Source organism: Barbus barbus (genome assembly GCF_936440315.1).
Source record: "Barbus barbus genome assembly, chromosome: 13".
NCBI lineage: Eukaryota > Metazoa > Chordata > Actinopteri > Cypriniformes > Cyprinidae > Barbus > Barbus barbus.
Genome location: NC_136741.1, coordinates 27,731,339 through 27,751,688, shown reverse-complemented (window position 1 = coordinate 27,751,688; position 20,350 = coordinate 27,731,339). Strand labels below are relative to the sequence as shown.

The 20,350-nt window shown below is 37.8% G+C and overlaps 1 protein-coding gene across 11 annotated transcripts in view; it reads left to right on the top strand.

Annotated features, from left to right (window-relative positions):
* The first annotated feature begins 5,353 nt into the window (after positions 1-5,353).
* Positions 5,354-20,350, top strand: part of LOC306879463 (RNA-binding protein Raly-like) — an 82,134-nt gene continuing 67,137 nt past the window's right edge. For 8 of the 11 annotated variants that reach the window (XR_013785011.1, XR_013785012.1, XR_013785013.1 and 5 more), the window contains exons 1-2: positions 5,355-5,432; positions 11,648-11,732. The gene's annotated coding sequence lies outside the window, so the exon portion shown is untranslated. Of the gene's footprint in view, positions 5,433-5,863; positions 6,067-11,647; positions 11,733-20,350 lie in introns of all 11 variants that reach the window. The other 3 variants (XM_079432421.1, XM_079432422.1, XM_079432423.1) reach the window with 2 other exon arrangements.

Here is a 20,350-nt window from a genome sequence, read left to right as displayed (position 1 = left end):
TCAACGTTTTATTCATGCCATCTTGGCTGTACAGTAAAATGGACTCATTCTCGGATTAGGAAAGACTGACTTCAATAGAGTTTATGCAGCAAGAAAATCAAGTATGAAAAATGCATATTTTAATAAACTTTAAAACAACAAAAGAGAACTTTGTTCTGTGTGGAGTCTTTTGAATCTATTGTGATACACAAAATTGCTTTGTCAATGTCCATCTTTTACTTTTATTATTTAAAGGGTTAGGGTTTGTTGTTTGCCAAGTGCATCACAGGTACCAAAGGAGTATGGTTTAAGAGTAAAAATGAATGACAACCCCACTTGAAAATACAAAAGTGTCATTGTTACCTCAAGGAGCCATTTCTGCCTGATCCATAAAAATGGCTTTTATAAAGTATAATGTAACCCAGTGCAGTTGTTTTTTATTTGATATATTAAATAATTTATTTGACTTTAAAACTATTTCATTTATGTGTTACAACATGGAACTCAGTTTCTAGGTTATTCAGGTTTTAGTTTTACTGCCTTTTCTTTTAGTTGTTTTTTTTTCTACTCTTGTCTATTGACCTGCATTTCTGAGTGCATATATAGAGGTCAGCATGGGTTATTTTTCAAGAATTGCATCAAAATCAACTCTTGCGTATTTTTCATCACAGCAGCTTGTGCTCGTGTGCTTTATGATGGGAAATCCCTGGCATTTAAAGACATTTGAACACTGGGGTTTCATGAGACTTTGCAAGCGCAGTGGGAATTGCCTCCCTAAAGGTGTGAATTGGGAATGAAATGCCAAGTTTAAGATGTTACAGTGGACAGATATTGTTAGTAGCTGACAAATTGCCTCAACATTAGTTCTTTTGAACTACCAGTCATGTCTAAGATCTATACAGTACTGTCCTCAAATGCGTGACCCTTCTTAAATGCCAGGGACTCCCTGCTATCAGATAACTGGACAAGCCATTCAAAGGAGGGGCAGGCACTTCTCAGCAAATGCCAAACAAAGTCCACCGAGTCAATTCTGTCATGTGTCTTATGGAATGCGTTTGTTTTTGTTGTTGTTTTGTCAAGCTCGAGTTTTTATTTTGCGATGAACTTCCTTGGATGTCTCAGACACCTGGGCTTTGAAAAATAAATTGAAAAATAAATAAACAAATAATTTAAATTAAGTGTGTGTGTGTGTATATATATTGTGAAGAGTCGGCTCCCTCCCCCCTTATTATCATCACCACCCCGTCCCGTATTCGCCGCCCTTCACCAGGCTCCCGACGGGAGTGGGTGTGTGAGAGAGGAGGGGTGCTGAAACAGCCAGGACTGGCGGCGTGTGATGAGGCGCACCTGATGTGAATAGAGCCTCATCACCGCTGCTGTTTAAATGCCGAGCGCACCTCTCCTCGGGAGACCGGTCTCTTCCCCGTGCATGCACGCTGGTGTCCTCATGGGTTCAGGAAGGGCGCATCGAGTAGGAAGACTGCCACACCATTGATCTGCTGACGGGCCAGGATGTTGGGCCATCTAATCCCCAGAAGTGGGCCAAGGAATAGGACGAAGCCGCTCGAGAGAAGCCACCGCCACTCGGTCCCGGTCCCGAGAGGGTAGCGTGTGCGGCCACCGGACTCCGCCCCTTACCTGGACCCTTCCTTCCTGAACACTGCCCTCCTTCACGTACCCCGCAGCACGACGAGGACACCAGATCCCCTGTTTATTTTGGACACTTTTCCCCCTTGGACACTATTTTGATTATTATTGTTTAATAAAAACCTCTCCGAGGCCTGACTCCACACCCACTGTGTCTGTCGTATGCTCCTCCCGCCACAATATATATATATATATATATATATATAAACAGTTGGCAAAGTACTGTTCAATCTCAGCAATTATAGGAAGCATGTTTATTTGGAAAAGGCGATTGTTTCCTGTACCCTTAGAACTGTTAATCCATAACAATGTGCTGATTTGTTTTAATCTGTTGATCATTCAAAAAGTTTGATTCCTAATGATATTTGACTTGTAATGTGGAATCAAATAAAGTATATGAAAGTGAAAGGGAAGTGACATACGGCCAAGTATGGTGACCCATACTCTGAATTCGTGCTCTGCATTTAACCCATCCAAAGTGCACACACACAGCAGTGAACAGACACACACCGTGAAAACACACCCGGAGCAGTGGGCAGCCATTTATGCTGCGGTGCCCGGGGAACAGTTGGGGGTTCGGTTCCTTGCTCAAGGGCACCTCAGTCGTGGTATTGAGGGTTGAGAGAGCGCTGTACATTCACTCCCCCCACCTACACACACACAGAGACAGACAGGTCACTTTATTAGGGACGCCTTGCTAGTACCGGGTTGGACCCCTTTTGCCTTCAGAACTGCCTTAATTCTTCGTGGCATAGATTCAACAAGGTGTTGGAAACATTCCTCAGAGATTTTGGTCCATATTGACATGATAGCATCACGCAGTTGCTGCAGATTTGTCATACAGATTTGGCACAATATGATAGTGAGTTACAGTATGACAGAATTGTCATTTTTAATTCCTTTAACCATTTTGTAAAATATCCATTGTCTTATTTTATTCCATTTGTTCGTTCTTGTTCTTATAGCACAAAAGAATCTACAGAGCAAGTCTGGACATCTGGCATTTTCTCGACCATCTTCACCTCCATCACACTATCCACCTCGCGTTTGACGATGTGTTAACACATGATCTCCGGATGCTGTGGCATCATCTGACCTTTCATTTTTCTACATGCCCAGGATTGTCCTCATTTAAAAGGCCCCTCAGTGTTGACTTTAGGTGTTCAGCATCCAAGAATTATTGAGACTCGCGATTCATCAATATGTTTACAGTCAATGAGGGGCTGTATTAGTTAACGGCTGGCCATCGCTCTACATAATTACCTCTGTATTGACCATTTAAATGACCAAATTAGCATGGGGTATTTTCAACTGATTTTTTTTTTAAAGCAAGAACAATTTAAGAGAAAGCATCTCTATCATGCTGCTGACAGTCCAGACCTTTTTCTGCTGCTAATATTCAGTAGAGTAAGTAATACGCCCATTTATTTCACTGCAAAAATGTCAAACACCCTCCCAAACATGGCCTTCAGGGCTACATCCACCTCAGGTTTTTGTTACCTACTGTAAGTTGTTGCTTTTTGAAAGCATCAAAATTGCCTTTGTGACTAATGACTGTCTGGAAGGAAGACGTTGGAAACATGTTCGATGAATTTCCAAAGCAATTTCTTTGTCGTCTTTGCGTAATGGTCTCTTTTTACAGACAAGCATAAAATCGAGGCTCTTTTTGATATTGTTGTGGTGTTTTCTCACAGGACCTGTGTGGCATTTAGCTTCTGTTTCTGAGCAAATCACAGTGCGACAAATCCACACAGATATCCAGTCTTTTTGTCTACACCAGTCAGTTTTAATAGGATCTCTTCTTCGGGGCTTTTTTCCCCGTTAACAGGATTCAACAAATCTTGAGAGCACTATGGAGCGAGTTCTCTCAAGGGATAGTGTGAAGCTGTGAATTTGGAGGAGTTTCAACTGGAGCAGATGTGCTAGGACTAATGTGCGTTATTTATGCTTAGTTTTTCTCTCTCTCTCTCTCTGCTGCTCTTCTGTCTTTTGTTTTCTCACTTACTGGCTTTCTGTTTCTTTTTTGTACAGTTGCCATTTTCCTCCCACACTCCCTCAAAGTGTCACCTGTGCCTCTCACCTCCCGTGTTATCATTAATAGTGGCATATCTATATTTGTTCACCCTGATAAATTTTTACTTCCCTCTGAGGAATTGAATTAAAATCTCGAGCTTTCAGTTTAATTTTATCTTGTAGCTCAGGGCTCAAGGCTAAGCTGTTGCTTGCACACAGTATGATGTCTCCATCACAACATAAACAAAAAAATAGATGTGAAATGGGCGCATAAGCCCCGCGGAGATACGGTAAATACCCGAGAAAAACATCTCGGTAATCCTTGCCCTAAGTGTCGCTGTGTCATTGTCTCATATCTTTGAGAGAGGCAAGGCTGCTTGAGTGTGTAGTGCTATGTGTGTGTGTGTGTGTGTGTGCGCGCAGAGACACTGTGTGGTGTGATGTGAACTTTTGATATACATTTTTTTTCTTAAGAAAATATAATGAATACAGTTTGTAATCTCAAGATATTTGATGTGCACACAAATAGTCCAACTATTTTCACCCTTAAATCAGACGTTTTGTAATCTGACAGCTACAAATTGCAATTATCCTCAAAATTGCCTATAATACAATAGACCCTCTTAATGTTTGCTAAAACACTGCAATACAATAAATAATCTTAATGGCATTGATGAAGAACCTTTTAAAATCCATGGAACCCTTTAATTGCAGAAAAGCTTCTTTATGGTGGTAAAAAAAAGGTTCTCAAGAATACTAAAATGTTAAAAGAAATGGTTATTTTGACTAAACGGTCCTTTAGAGTACTAAAAGTGGTTCTGTTATGGCATTTCTGGGTGCAACCCCCCCCCCCCCCCTTTTGGAACTTTTATTTGTAAAACTATATGTTAGCTGCAGTATTCAGTATGCATACACTACTATCACTACTATGCTGTTGTAGACATTGTGTATTATTTCACATTGTATTAAAAAATCCCAGCAAACACAGGATGTTACTGGAGGGTTGTGACAACGTGCTGAAATGGTCGACATTATTGTCTGAAGGTTGTCACTATGCTGTCAAAATGTTTTTACTACAGTTCTGAAACATAAATTAAAATTCTCCTAAGGTTACCACTGTACAACATGTACACATCACGGCCCTGAAGCGAAGTTCCGATGTCAGACTTTTTTGACATTACAGATATAGAATATAATATCTTTGTTGGGTTTGAGCACTGGATGGAAGCGCTATAGGAATACTTGACAGACTGTTGAATTATTAACCTGGTCAGTTGAATGACAGATAGTTTTGTGATGTCAACTCAACTCGCCATGTAAAATAAAGCATGGTAACAACAACACTACACTAAAAATAAATTTGTGTAGAAACACTTTTCACTCAGAAATTGCTTGTAAATTGTCTCACAGTTTTATGTTCTGTAATGCCTAGGTTTTAGCCTGTCATTTCTGTTATGTTGCAATAAAAAGAATAAAACAGCTTTGACTATTCATCTCATGTGAGTAAATATCATTTTAATGCTATTTCTCAAAAAAATACGGTTCCTTACTTAGCTGCAAAACTTTTTTAATTAACAAATTACAGAGTTTAATTACTAAATTACTGCGTGCACCTTTAAATGGACAGATTGTGTGTCTGTCTCCCCCTGCGCAGACGCGATGGTTTGCTCCACACCAGCGCTGTTTATACTGTGGAGCCGCTGCTTTCCTCAGTCATTGCGCCGCTGACAGATCCTCACTCTCTCTCTCTCTTGTTGCTCTTTCCACATTTTTGCTCTCTGACATTTTCACCGGTGAGTACTTTCTTCTCATTTTCTCGTGTCTTCATCTTTACCTCTTTTCTACGTCCTCTTTTGATTTGGGATGTGCTTGCATTTTGTTCTTCTTCTGAGTTCAGCTGACACTCATCAGTTTTTAATGTTTTACCTTCTTGGAGAGGGGGAACGTCAGGTTTTGAGTATGTTATTTTTTATTTTGTTCAATATCCTGTAAAGGAGCGAGTGCTGGACACGATTTTGTTTTGCTTTTAAATATTTTTTCTTTGTATTTATCAGTTGGACATTCACATGTTTTTCCTGACGAATTACATCAATGAGAAAAGACGTTTTTCTTTTTTTTTCTCTCAGTTTTGACAGAACAGCTATGCTTCTTTTTTATATATATTGATCAAAATGGTATTTTTGTGTGGGGACTGATGTGATGTTTGTGTGTTCTGGAGCTGCAGATCCTGAGAACATTTAAACACGGCTGGACTGTTGAATAACATCCTAGATCTGCTATTCCACCGCAGTTGTCCATGTTATGCTACTGAGACACCGAGAATGTGGACATGCTGCGCAGATATCTTGACTTGATTTAGTTCACTGTGGGTTCTGTTTCCCAGGGTCACTCATTCCACGTAATGCGTGTCTTTTCCGTTTTGAAAAGGTGATAAAAGTACATTTCTTTAAGATATGTCAGACAAATAATATTTTTAGTGTTAATAAATTGCATTTATTATATCTTGAGCAAAACTATCTATCTATCTATCTATCTATCTATCTATCTATCTATCTATCTATCTATCTATCTATCTATCTATCTATCTATCTATCTATCTATCTATCTATCTATCTATCTATCTATCTATCTATCTATCTATATCTATCTATCCATCTATCTATATACTTTATAATAACAAAAGTTGGTGTCAGATTTTCATTGTTAGAGACATTGTTTACATATGTTAGCACTAGGGACACCAAGGCACCCTATTTGTGGAATGACCCTGCAAGCATGTTGTGAAATTGCTTCTGTGATTTCCTGGCTGTGTCTCAAAACCTAGTGAGCTGTCTACTTAGGCAGCATTTTAGGGCATCTTATGTGCCTGCAGCAGTGCACAGCTTACTGGAAGCATGCTTTATGATGCCAAAAATGCAGCCAAGGTGGACTTCCTTTTTTCAGCTCTTCTGTTATGCCGGTCTCATACAAAGTCTTGTATTCTTGCAAGACCGCTGTAGCTTTTTAATTACGTCTAATTACTAGAGCACTAGTTTGATATGTAGAAGATGTAACTGGACTAATAAGTATTTGAGATGTGCAACAACATGATGGTTTGAAATGCAATGCCACTGAACTAAAATAAAAATAAAAATATTCAGAAGTTGTTTAAGGTTTGTTAGTCATGTTCTGCCCATGTTGCCACTTTATCTGCCACAAGATTTAGGAGGTCATGGCAAACAAGTAAAATGTATTCTCCTGTCTCTTTTCCAGTCTCATGCTTCTCGTCTCTACATATAGACATATATGCCTGTCTTTTGAAAGTCCTCCATGACTCCATATGATCTTTAGTGCATGCACTTTCGCTTTGAAAGTCCATTATTGCCAGTATGTGGCCAGGTATGGTTTTTAGTATTAAGAAAAGCATACGGTTTGACCTTCCAAACACAGTGAAGCACTTTAAGCCATTTGTTCATACATTTTCTACAGTAATGCTTTGTATTACTCATGCCCTTCAATTGATGTGCTTCTATATTTGATTATGAAAGATTTTATTCTGTTTACTGTCATGCCATTAGATGAATATATTTGGTTATGTTTACATCTTAATGTCTGTGTCATTAAATAGCAGAATGTTCTTTTAAGGTAGAGATGTGACTGTGTAGTGTTTTTGGGATGAATTATTTTTATTGTTTATATTGGTTGGTCCATTACGGTCTTTCTCCGCTTGTACCGCTGTTAGCTTATCTAGGGCATTAGCTGCCTACCTCAAGGACAGCCAACTCAAGTTGACCACTTACAGCTGCTGAATTCAAATAACACACTGCAGCGGCAGCACTAAAATTGAGGCTTTTATAAAATAATGGGCCCATGCATTAAAATGAATCTACACATTAGGACAAAATGGACAAAAAAAAATTATGTTTGAATGCCAGTAAAATGTTTGCATGTCAAAAAAAGGTAGGATACTATTTACACTTGTAAATAAAAAATAAGAATAATAATAAAAAGTAAAAGCAAAGTGATTAATCCAGGGAGAAAATGCTAGAAGTGCTACCAAATTTTAATGATTTAGTGGTTAGTGATTCATTCAGAAACTTCACACTTGTCAAAAGGTGGTTTTCCATTGCTATTAATTATTTCTCAACTTCTAGAAATGTACTGTTAAGGTCACATGCTGTGTCTTGTGACTTCCCAGTGTTCAAGATACTAACTATAACCCTGCTTTAAGTAGTTAGCACCACTGACGTGACATTGACATGCCAGTTGGATATATTTGGATTAGCTTGCAGCTTTGTCATGAAAAGTTCAGATATTATTAGTCACTATACTTTTTTTTTTCTTCCATTACAAGGCAGTGGCAAAAATTCCTTTAAACCAGCTAAATGTCAGGAATATTAAAGTCTCATGGGCATTTTTATGTTGGCAAACTTTTTCAAATTCAGACCATATTCATATTTTTCAAAATATCAAAAATTAAAAAGGCTTATCAGACTAATTAATTATTTGGTCAAAAGTCAAGCATCATGAATTAGAAATTTAGATTACATGTACATTAAAGTTTAATGAGTAAATTGGCAGCTGTGCTGTTAACACACTGTAGGTCTCTGTGATGTGTAATGAATTCAGTCAGTTAGTCAGAGGAAATCATAACCTCGTTATTTCACCCACATATACCAACACACACACACCATAATGCTCTCTTTACATGTGTATGTAAACCATTACTGCCAGTAAACTAGTTAAGTTGCATTACCATATAAAGAAAAATGCTGAAAAATATTAAAAGACAATTTTGCTTTAAAATATTGTAGTAAAAAATGTACATAACCTACATTTTATGGAAATTATGTATGTGTCAAAGCACTTTTATGTATGCTGTTATGGTAAAATATTTTTACATTTGTAAAAATTAATGTAAAAATTAATTGTTCCTATTTTCCCTACATAAAACCTCATATTTGTTTAGGTCATAAATTGTCTACGTTTAAGTGTTTTATGTGCATTTTATTTTATTAAGTTAAAGATTTTTACAATATTACAATTATATTTGTTGTTGTTATCTTTGTTGTTATTTACAGTAAATTACTGTTTTTTTTTTTTGTTTTTTTTTTTGCTTTGTATATTTAACATTCTATAATTTCATGCCAAATACAGTATGCAGTCACCAAAATGGCATCCTTTAATCTCTGTAACTTCAACACTGTTTTTTTTTTGTAAAGTTCTGCCATCCACAGCTCCTTTTTCTTTTTTTCTTTTCTATTTTCTTTTCTTTTCTTTAAGAATTAGTTCATTTAATCCTAGATTTTTGGCATTTCATCTTCAGTGTTTGATGTTGTCTAAAGTTTCTTTTTCAGTTAATGTATCTGAGTGATGTTTTGGGGGGGATGCGTGGCATGACTGTCAGTCCTTTTTGCAGCAGGGGGCAGTGGCTGAGTGGACGGGATATTGTATGACTGGAATGCGCCTCAAATGTCAGTGGCTGCCGCCACCCAAACAACTAATCCCACGATAAAGCCCCTGCAACACATTCAGAATTAAACATCAGAACTGTGCTTAGATTGATCGTCCCCCACTTGACTCTCCATTTGGCCGGCCTTGATGTGAAACAAGCTTATGTTTGTCAGCATCTTCATGATTGAAATGATGGAATAACTCAAGTTACTCACGAGTTATGCTGTCAATGGAAGTTTCCATTAGGCGTGACTGTGAAAGAGAAGACTTAGGATGAGGGTCAAGAGTGAGACACTGAAATTAAAATATTTATTTATTTTCTCTCAAATTGAGCTTCCACTGGAAAATTAAAATTGGCTGTGCACTATTGGAGAACAAATTCCATCATGCATCATTATTATTGCTCGTACTGTACACCCTTACATCATATGATGCCATAGAAGAACCACTTTTGGTTCACCAAAGAACCTTTCATACCCCTTTTCCACCAAGGCAGTTCCAGTGCTGGTTCAGAGCCAGAGCCTAGTTTCAAACCAGTTCTTTGTCTTTCGACACCCAAAGCACCAACTCCAAACCAGGAAAAGCAGTTTGTAAGTAGCACCAAAACATTGCTGGGCTAGAAGGAAGAACCGCTTGCGTCAGCGGCTGGGGGCGGGGTTACCGTGACCAACAAGACCAACAGAAACTTTGGACCGCCATATTTGAAATAGCAGCTAAACACAAACGCGTTGGATTTGCCATGTTTGGATGCCGATGTAGGTTCGCAAAGCCATGAACATCAATAGCAACGCAACGTCCGCCATTGTTGATAGTTTGTTTAGGTTTGTTCGGGATGGATCGGTGCTGCGTGGATCGGTCGGTGCGAGGCATCGGGGTGCTGCTGGAGACAGCTCTGCTTTTGGATCGCTCTCGTGGTGCTTTAGTGTGTTGTGTGCCGATCGATCGATCGTTCTGCATGGTGCCGATGCACTCAAACAAGTCTGTTGTGTTTGGCGCTGCCGTGGCTGCGCTAGTGAAACGAAACATGAAATGTATTCAGTGACATAAGACCTGGCTCTGTATTGGCTCTCTAGCCTGTGGAAAAGCAACCGGTTCTTAAAAGGCTTGCCAGTCAAACCAACTAAGAACCGGCAATAGCACTGGCTCTGAACTAGCACCTGGATCCTGCTGGTGGAAAGGGGGTATTGGTGAACAATTCTTAAGAGAACCCTTGGTTTAGTTTGAAGATAATCTAAGGAACCTTTTTACACTATAAATAGCATTTAGTGGAATGGAAAGGATAAATGGAACCATAAATGTCAGAGAACCTTTAACCTTTGATCCATAAGTATTTAAATTCCCCTCCCTTCACTGTTTGTGTTACAAACATGAATGATACTTCAAACCTTGCAGCTTGTTGAGGAAATGTGTACTTTAAGCAATAAAGCTTGTGATTCTTCACTTGATGGGTGAAAAAAAACTTAACCAAAGGGACTTCAGCCATATCTACAGACCCTAATATCAAAGACTTACTCTTTTCACTTGGGCCAGTAAGAAACCACCCGGAAAACCAGAACCTGCATAGCTACATGATAAAAAAAAAATAACGCTCAACGTTTCAATAACGCTCATAGGAACGAGAATACCAAAGCCGCTGCACTGGAAGTGTCTAGACCCCCCAAGGTTGTGTAGTGTGTGCGCACAAACATTGAAGAGGTCTCAGACATGACTGGGCACAGCCTCAGGACTTTCTTCTGGTCGTAAAGAGCGTTTTTAGGTCCGGCTCCCTCTTGGCTGTTGAGTGCTATGAACTGTTCCCCAGTCTTTCATGAGGGGGTGCATGGCTTGCACACTCTCTTTTGCTTCTCGCCTCAGAGGAGCTGGGCCAAATTGGGACTGGGTGGCCAACAGCCCCTACACTAGAGCTTGGTGGGAGAGAAACTTATTGAAAGCTTTCTCGGGCTTCTTTGCCTCCCTGCGCTCAGATATTTATAAACGTCAGTCTGATATGCCTGCAGAACTGCCGTTGTATGCAGGGCAGCACCAGCATGACGTGCTGCATGAAACGCTCTCCCTACAAGTGTAGATGTTGCTCTACATGGCTTGTTAGGGAGCATTGACTTTTTCGAGTGATGTACCCCCAGGGGAGAGATAGCCCGTTAGCGTCTTCTCCACCTGGGGTATCATCATCATAGCCCTGTGCCTTTGAATCCACAATAGTTGAAAAATTCAAGGTTGAGGCACAAAAAACACAGGACAAATATGGCTCACTCCATGAACAAGTTCTCATCATGGAGGTCACCAAAGAAGGGGAGAGACTATCGCTGAGGTCCCTGCCCCTGACCACCTGACAGAAACCTGTCATCTAATTTGGAGCATCTAGGGGTCTACTGCTCTTGTGGGCAACATCCAGCTTTAATCTGATGACACTGATGATAGGGAACACAGAACACCACCTATAACATTGAGGCAGTTTGCACAGGGAGGCACCACAATTTTTTTCCTCAGAAAATGTAAAAATTTGTTACTCTTATGCTCTCATGTTCAGCTGCTGAAATCCTGCTACTATAAGTATTTGCTTTGTTTTGAACTGCAGGATCCCTCACGCACTCCAGATCACAAGCACTGGGACCAAGCAGTATAGCCGCATCCGTCTCCTGCTCACGGAAGAGATCTGAGAGGTACGTGCAACTTCGGTTCCCAAGCCTGAGTCTCTACAAACATAGATCAGCAGTAGTGTTTGATCTGAGCGGAGTTAAAGTTCAGCATTTATACTGACAAATGTTAACAGGGCTTTTGTGCAGCATGCTTGTTCTCTGGAAATACTGAATGGGGATTTTAAAGCCGCTGCAGGTCTTCAAACACACAAAGTCTGGTTCACACAGAATGCGTGGTTTTTTAATTGACTTTGACTGTTGCCCTGTTTCCCGCTGCTTTCTCATGCATGAGCATGACATTTTTAAAGGGGTCATCGGATGCCCGTTTTGCACAAGTTGATATGATTCTTTAGGGTCTTAATGAAAAGTCTATAACATACTTTGGTTAAAATTTCTCAATGGTATTGTAAAACAACACCCTTTTTACCCTGTCAAAAACAGCTCTGTTCATACTGAGCCGTTTCGTTGCATGTTCCTTTAAATGCTAATGTACTCTGCTTACCCCGCCCCTCTCTTCTGTGGGGCGACAAGCTGTTCTCATGAGACTGTAAACTTTAGCCGCATTCAGCCGTGGATCTTGCTAACTAGCGCATTATTAGGAAAGGCGATTTGCAAAGATTAATAAAAATCACAAATGATTCACGTGAACATAGACGCATTTAAGTAGATTGGGGGGCGCATTCCCTTCAAAAACAAAGGTAATTCTCTCCATCTTCAGCGGCTCAGATGTCGGGAGTAAATGACGATTGCCATGTTCATTATTACATTAACAACAAAACACCTCAATCGCTTAGAAGCCATTCTTGTCTACAACCGCTCCGGCGTAGAAACAATGGCGGACTGATGACAGCTGATGATTTTGTGATAAGTCTGTGTTGTGCTGTTGATTTCAGAAGATCTTTTGTCATTGGTTTATCAATGTTGTCTTCTGAGTTGGTTTTTTGAAAGCATAGTTCACCCAAAAATAAAACTTTTCGGTAGCACTTTACAATAAGGTGTCATTTGTTAACATTAGTTCATGTATTAACTAATGTGAACAAACAATGAACAATGCATTTATTACACTATTAATCTTTGTTAATGTTAATGAAAATACAGTTGTTCATTGTTTATTCATGTTAGTTCACAGTGCATTAACTAATGTTAAGAAACACAACTTGTGATTTTAATAATGCATTAGTAAATGGTGAAACTAACATTAACATATAAATGCTGTAGAAGTGTTATTGTTCATTCTTAGTTAATTTTTTACTAAAGTTGTTAACTAATGTTAACTAATGAAGCTTATTGTAAAGTGTTACCAACTTTCTGCTCACCCTCAGGCCATCCAAGATGTAGATGAGTTTGTTTTTCATTGGAACAGATTTGGAGACATTTAGTATTACATCACTTGCTCACAAATGGATCCTCTGCAGTGAATGGGTGCTGTCAGAATGGGAGTCCAAACAGCTGATTAAAACATAACAATAATCCACAAGTGATCCACATGACTTCAGGCCATCAATTAACATCTTTTGAAGTTTTTGTAAGATTGGTTCAGAAGAGACACATGCACAGTTTACCTAGAGGACCCATTGGTGAGCAAGTGGTGTAATGCTAAATTTTTGATTAAGAAACTAATCAGCATCTTGGATGGTCTGAGAGGCAATACATTTTCAGAAAATATTCATTTCAACTAGGCCTATTCCTTAATGTTAAAGGTGTTAAATATCAGAAAGCAGACTGCGCAAATCATTCGCAGATAGAAGTTGTTTCTCTTTGGCTAAAAGTGCTCTTTGAAAAACCTATAAGGCTTTCAGAGACAGGTGTTATTTCTTAGGACACCAATATCAGTGAGATCTGTCAGATACAGTAATAAGAACATTTTATATTTGTTATTAAAAACATTGCTTACAGCACCTTTAAAGTTTAATAGCCAAAGCATAAGGAAAGAAAAACTCAAATGAGATCTCAAATATCTCAGTTGTTTCACCTAGACTGTGGACAGAGATTAAAAGCAGTGCAAATGGGGAGAGTGTTGCTAAAATTTCCTCCTTTGAGACATTTCTCTTCTGAAGTCTCCTCTGGAGTTTCAAAAGACATAGTAAGTGCTCAGATTCCCAAAATCTGCAATCAGTCAATATAGATTTGAACTTTCAAGGCCAAACTGTCTGAGCTAGATATTATTATTATTATTATTAACAGTTGTCTCATTTATATCTATTTTGTATGATTTCTCCTGAGAAATTTTAAAAGAGGCATCTGAGACAAAGTCGATAATGAAATATAATTCATAATCTTCTGTTTTGATCTCAAAGCAATAAAGTTATTTTGGAGAGTTTTGTTTTAATAATACAGCATGCATATACTGTTATGAACTGCACATATTAAGTCATAAAGTGTTGGACTGAAGATTTTGTGTGAGAGGTTTTGTGTTGTGTAATAACTAAATTTGAAGCAAATTAAATTTTGATCTTTTCAATCCATGTATATAAAATCACTCTTCATTCAGTCACTAAACGGCAAACAATCTTGCAATCTGGGGAATATGATTTGCAAATTTGTTTTGAATGTGGGTGGGCTGAGTATTTTTAGACAAACTGAGCTAAATGTGTTTGGCATGAAAGTCTTGAATGAGCGTTAATTAGAGGAAGCACTGCAACAAGGTCGGCTTCGGTTTGGCGTTTTTGACAAGAATGTCTGGAACGAGGATCTTGATGAAAATGTTTTGAATAGTAAATGTGCATCAGAGATGCAGCGAGCAGATCCCGGCAGTGATTCAAGCATCTCTCTCTAATCAGCACTAGCTAAGAAAGGGCATGAGAATTATAGATACACCTTTATGAAAATTTCATGAAAATGTTATTCATGCGTTCAGATATGTCAAACACCGACCGCAACATTGGCCAGAGAGCATGGCGAATCCTGCTTACTGAGAAAGAGAGAGGAGGTTAAGGGAAACTGTGCACCGCTTCACTTTGTTAAATTAGCAGTCTGAATTCAGTCATATCCGCGGAAGAAAAGACAACAAGTTCTTTTGAAGTCAATTTCATGAGCTATTTCCATCACCTGCCTCACCAGGACTTGCACTTAGGCTCATGCTTTGCAAATCAGACCCAATTATGTACGTTCAGTAAAAGCACCTTTTTTTTTTTTGAGTAAGAACAAAATGAGCTTGCAGTGAATATATCTGATGTGTTTTGTGGAAATGAGTAAGCATTTCCTTGGAACTCAACCCACATGGGGAGCCACCACCAGAGGTTAAATTGGGATTTTGGAGGTGGGCAAAAACATTATGTATGCTACTGTTCACAAATTTGCGGTCAGAAGGATATTTTAAGAAATTAATCCTTTTTTTAAAGCAAGGATGCATAAATTGATCAATTTACAGTAAAGCCCTATAAATAAAAATTAATTGTAATATTTCACAATGTTGCTGTTTTTTTAATTTTTTTTAAATGCAGTCTTTTTTTATGCGCATAAGACAATTCTTTCAAAAACAAAATTGACAATGTTAAAACATTTTGTTATTATGAGGTATATGGTGTTTACATTAAAGTAGTGCATGTTTTGCATTAAAGTCAATGGCAAAATGTGCCACTTTAGTACCCTTAAAATATTTGTCAGAAAACTAACAAAGCCTTCCCTTTAAAGCAAAATCAAATAAACATATGCAATCAATATACAAATATTACTCAAGTCTATATGGTATATGTTGTCTTGGCTCAGTTTAACCCCAGCCTGCAGCTTATTTACAGAAGTGCTCTTGTTCATTGTACAAAGCTCATGACTGGTCAATATTGCTAGACGAAGAGAACTTTCATTTGATGGATGAAATTCCAGTGAGCTTTAAGCCAAGTCATTGGTTTATTATATATTGCTGTGTGTTTTTTCTATCAATAATAAATGTTCTTTTCCTGCAGTATTTGCTGAAAGGAATATTTTCTATATAAGAAGGCCTGACCTATGCCATGAGTTATGGGTTCATTTAGGCTGTGTGTGTGTGTGCGTGTGTGCGCGTGCGTGTGTGTGTGTGTGTGTTTGGTGATGCATTACACAGACGTTGCATCCCCGCTATCTCTCACTCTTTGCACCAGCTTGTCTTAAAAGAAACACACACACACACACACACAGAAAACACAAAAAAATTATAATGAAATATTAAACATTCTGGCACCTAAAGGGAAATGCTCGAAGTATAAGATTTTATAATAAGGACAATTATCGCAAATATTTGCTATATTCTTGTGTAATATTCTGCTCATTTCAATCCAGATCACTTTTATTTTTGTATTCAGTTGTTTTCTGCTTAAAATTACCTCAACTAAAACTCATTATCAGCCAGCAGCTGTTATATAAATCGACAACATGTTTTGCAAATGAAGAGTTTCTTTTTTGTGATATTGGTTTTGCTGGCACTAAGAAATGTGGTTTATTGCATAAAGCAAAGGATCACAAATGCACGTTTTCTTTTCATTGCACACTTTTTAAAAAGATACAGTCAATGTTACTCTATTTTTTTTTTTTTTACCTTTGCCTACTGCAAGTCTACTGCTTCTGAGGATTTTTTTCAACAGAAAACATTAAGGCTCTAATAATCTCACATGAGTTTCAGATCTCAGTGTGAGCTCAGATATTTTTGATCAAATGATCTAAACCATGTTATTTTATTCACAGTGTTAGCTCTGTACTCTCTGAACATCAACAGTTGACTCATTTGTTTGTATTTGCATTTCTCCCAAGAATAGTCAGACAAATTTGATATTTTATTGAAACCGAATGAACTGAAAACTCAATTAGGTTTAAACAGTTAGCCTCTTCTCCTGAGCTATAAAAGAGCAACCTCTAAGCAGCAAAACACAGCAGAAATGCAGTAACATGCAACAGTGCCTTATATAACATTTAACCAATTCTAAATATTGTTTAGCATTTCATTTGGCGTGATAAAACTGAGATGTATTTTCCATGCTTTATCTAGCTTAGTAAATGCGTTTCAGCCAAGCTGTGGTAGTGCACATTGGTGTCAGGTTGTATAGTTCATGAGTTGTTGCTCGTAACCCCGGGGGTCAAGCTTTTGAATTAATGAAGGAACCCTTTGCTGCTACAATATGATGTCTGACAAGACTTTTCCCAGTGCATGCCAAAGACCTTCGGTCTCTTGCTGCAGCTTTTCAGCTCTAATACGTTAGATATATTGCAGTATATAATATTAAGCATTTTTTGACTATTTATCGTGACTATATGGCAAAAAAGTAAAGATTTTTAATATTTTAAAATATACAAACAAATGGTTGAAATATATTTTATTATTTTTAATTATTACTTGTATTTTCTCATATATTTTAGTATATAAAAAATATTGGATTTTTTTCCCCTTTGAAGTACATTTTGTTATATATTTTTAAATATGAAGGTTTAATGAAAATATATTTTCATTTTGAAAAATATATTCCCTTAATCTGCACAGTTTATATATTTCTAAATATATTTTCCTATATTTAAAATAGATTTTAGCCAGATTTTTTATGATTGATTTATTTCTTTTTTGATAGTAGGGCAATGGGTGGTAAACGGAAGTGGAATTGTAATTTTAGTAATGTTCTTGTTTAGTAATTCATCAGTTTGTTTTTAATGATCTATATAGGTTGAAAGGGCTGAGATATAGCGGTTAAAGCACAGTGCTTCAGTGCTGAGTCTTGGTTTCTCTGTTTTTGACTGACTTTTTGCTGGCACAGCCCAAGTCATATCCCATCATGCCTTTCTTCTTGTCATTGTGTCATCTTGTCTGAACCAATTTGGCAAAGAATGGAGCATTACAAGCTTTTATTGTGCATCAAATAAATGCTCTCTTTACCATCTACAGTATCGAACATGTTGGAAGCCCACTGTTGTCAGTCAGCTTCAGCGGGGCTCAGAAGTACACAAGCCCTCCATTTTCTCCAATATCTCTGGCTCAGGCCTAATCAGGCATGACTGATCCTTGAATCATTTACAAGAGGAACCCGTTCCATCGCATAGAGTTCTGTTTTTTCGCCTGCTTGATACTGCCAACAAACAACATGCACGGATCAAGAGAGACCCCTGAAAGCCTCACATCCAGAAGAGCTGCTTATGTGGTCTTGGGTAAGAAAAGATGCATCAGTGTTCAATCCTCGTCTTTGGCACACAGATTCATTTCAGGCTATTCACCAGATGAGATACGTATTGAGCTTTAAAATCTCTTCTCTTCAGGAACACGAACCCGGCGACTTTACATCTCAGACTTCACTGTGTTCTGTCTGGTTGTTAACCAGAAGACTCACAGGGTCATTCCTTTTGAAGTCTGTAACTCATAAATATTTAATATGCTTTTGTTGAAATTTAAGTTTTTCATTAAAATGGTATATCAGACTTTCAGGAATATAATCTGGTCAAGCTCAGACACTTATAGGTTATAATTAATAAAGTTAAATTGGCTGAGCTTGTCTAAAGCATATTTTTAATATTAATGTGTTCTTTGAATATTAGATATATCATCAAAAATGCATTAACATTAAGTAATACAAAAACATGCACTTGTCAGTCTCAATCAGTTAAATTTATGGCTTGATTATATACACATTGTAGCAAGAACAAAGGTCATGAAGGAACTGACAACAAAAGAGACATGAGAACTTATTTACCAATTCAGTTTTCAATTTGCAAGAAAGTCATTTTAGTTTGAAACATTTTGATTAGAGCAAGACCAACTGAATTGCCTACTTTGAATATTTAAAAGCAATGAAGAATTAAAAAAAATGACCTAATTGATATGGTTTCCATCTCTAAAGAATGTTAATTAAATATTTAATCCACATTTAGATATAGATGATGAGGACATAATAAATGAACAGCATAATAGGAACAACCCATTTGACTGACTGGGGTAGTTCACATGTGTTTTCTTGTTTAAAATGTGTACAATTATGAACAGATAGTATAAAATGTGTAATTTTGAGTAAATTGGCCATCTGCCGTCCAATCGTAAATTGATTTAGGAATAGTACTTTACATGAGTGCAAACATTTCCCTCTGTCCTCAGATATAGCGTGTAATCCTGAAGGAGAATGAATGAGTGTGTGGTGCTGTCCTGTTATCCTAGTGGCTGTATCTGATAGGAAAATCACCACTTAATGGGAAGATAATGTGTCAATTAATTCTCCCTTCATGGCAGCGGAAAAAAGGTGAAAAGGAAAGAAGATAATTGTTACTTTTGGCTCAGCTCCTTTATCCAAAGACATCCAAGTCATGTGTTTCTGCTTCTGTCTTGAGAGCTGTTACTCAGATAGATCTGTTGATTTATTTTGTTTTTTTGCATTGCTTAAAATAAGCTTCAATTAATGCCAAAGCATGTCTTAGTTGCTGCTCAACCATTTGAAGCAGTGTACCCTTGTTTTATATGGAGGTCCCTAAATAGAAGCGTTAATTTTGTTAATGAAAACTAGGAGGAAAGAAATTGTTTACAACATTTTTTTCCATGACTATGTATTTAAAATGTATAAAAAATCATACAAAACTTTCTAAATCCAAATCTACATTTTCTTAAAAAAAAAAAAAAAAGAGGAGGAAAAAAATAGACTTCTGAAGAGTTACTGTCTAGGGTTGCCAGTAGTTTAAATTCCCCTATTAGAGCTTGTCGCTTAAAAGGACAATATTTTTCTGCACAGCGTTTTACTTAATCTTCACAACCTGGCAACCGTGTGGTATTAACTGAAGCTTATATTAAGCAATGCATGAAGAAGAAAATAGTGCTGATGAGCTCAAAACGTCGACAAACAAGTACAAACCCGATTCCAAAAAAGTTGGGACACTGTACAAATTGTGAATAAAAACAGAATGCAATGATGTGGAAGTTTCAAATTTCAATATTTTATTCAGAATACAACATAGATGACATATCAAATGTTTAAACTGAGAAAATGTATCATTTTAAGGGAAAAATAAACTTATTTTAAATTGCATGGCATCAACACATCTCAAAAAAGTTGGGACAAGGCCATGTTTACCACTGTGTGGCATCCCCTCTTCCTTTTATAACAGTCTGCAAACGTCTGGGGACTGAGGAGACAAGTTTAGGAATGTTGTCCCATTCTTGTCTAATACAGGCTTCTAGTTGCTCAACTGTCTTAGGTCTTCTTTGTCGCATCTTCCTCTTTATGATGCGCCAAATGTTTTCTATGGGTGAAAGATCTGGACTGCAGGCTGGCCATTTCAGTACCCGGATCCTCCTTCTACACAGCCACGATGTTGTAATTGATGCAGTATGTGGTCTGGCATTGTCATGTTGGAAAATGCAAGGTCTTCCCTGAAAGAGACTACGTCTGGATGGGAGCATATGTTGTTCTAGAACTTGGATATACCTTTCAGCATTGATGGTGCCTTTCCAGATGTGTAAGCTGCCCATGCCACACGCACTCATGCAACCCCATACCATCAGAGATGCAGGCTTCTGAACTGAGCGCTGATAACAACTTGGTTGTCCTTGTCCTCTTTAGTCCGGATGACATGGCGTCCCAATTTTCCAAAAAGAACTTCAAATTTTGATTCGTCTGACCACAGAACAGTTTTCCACTTTTCCACAGTCCATTTTAAATAAGCCTTGGCCCAGAGAAAATGCCTGCGCTTCTGGATCATGTTTAGATATG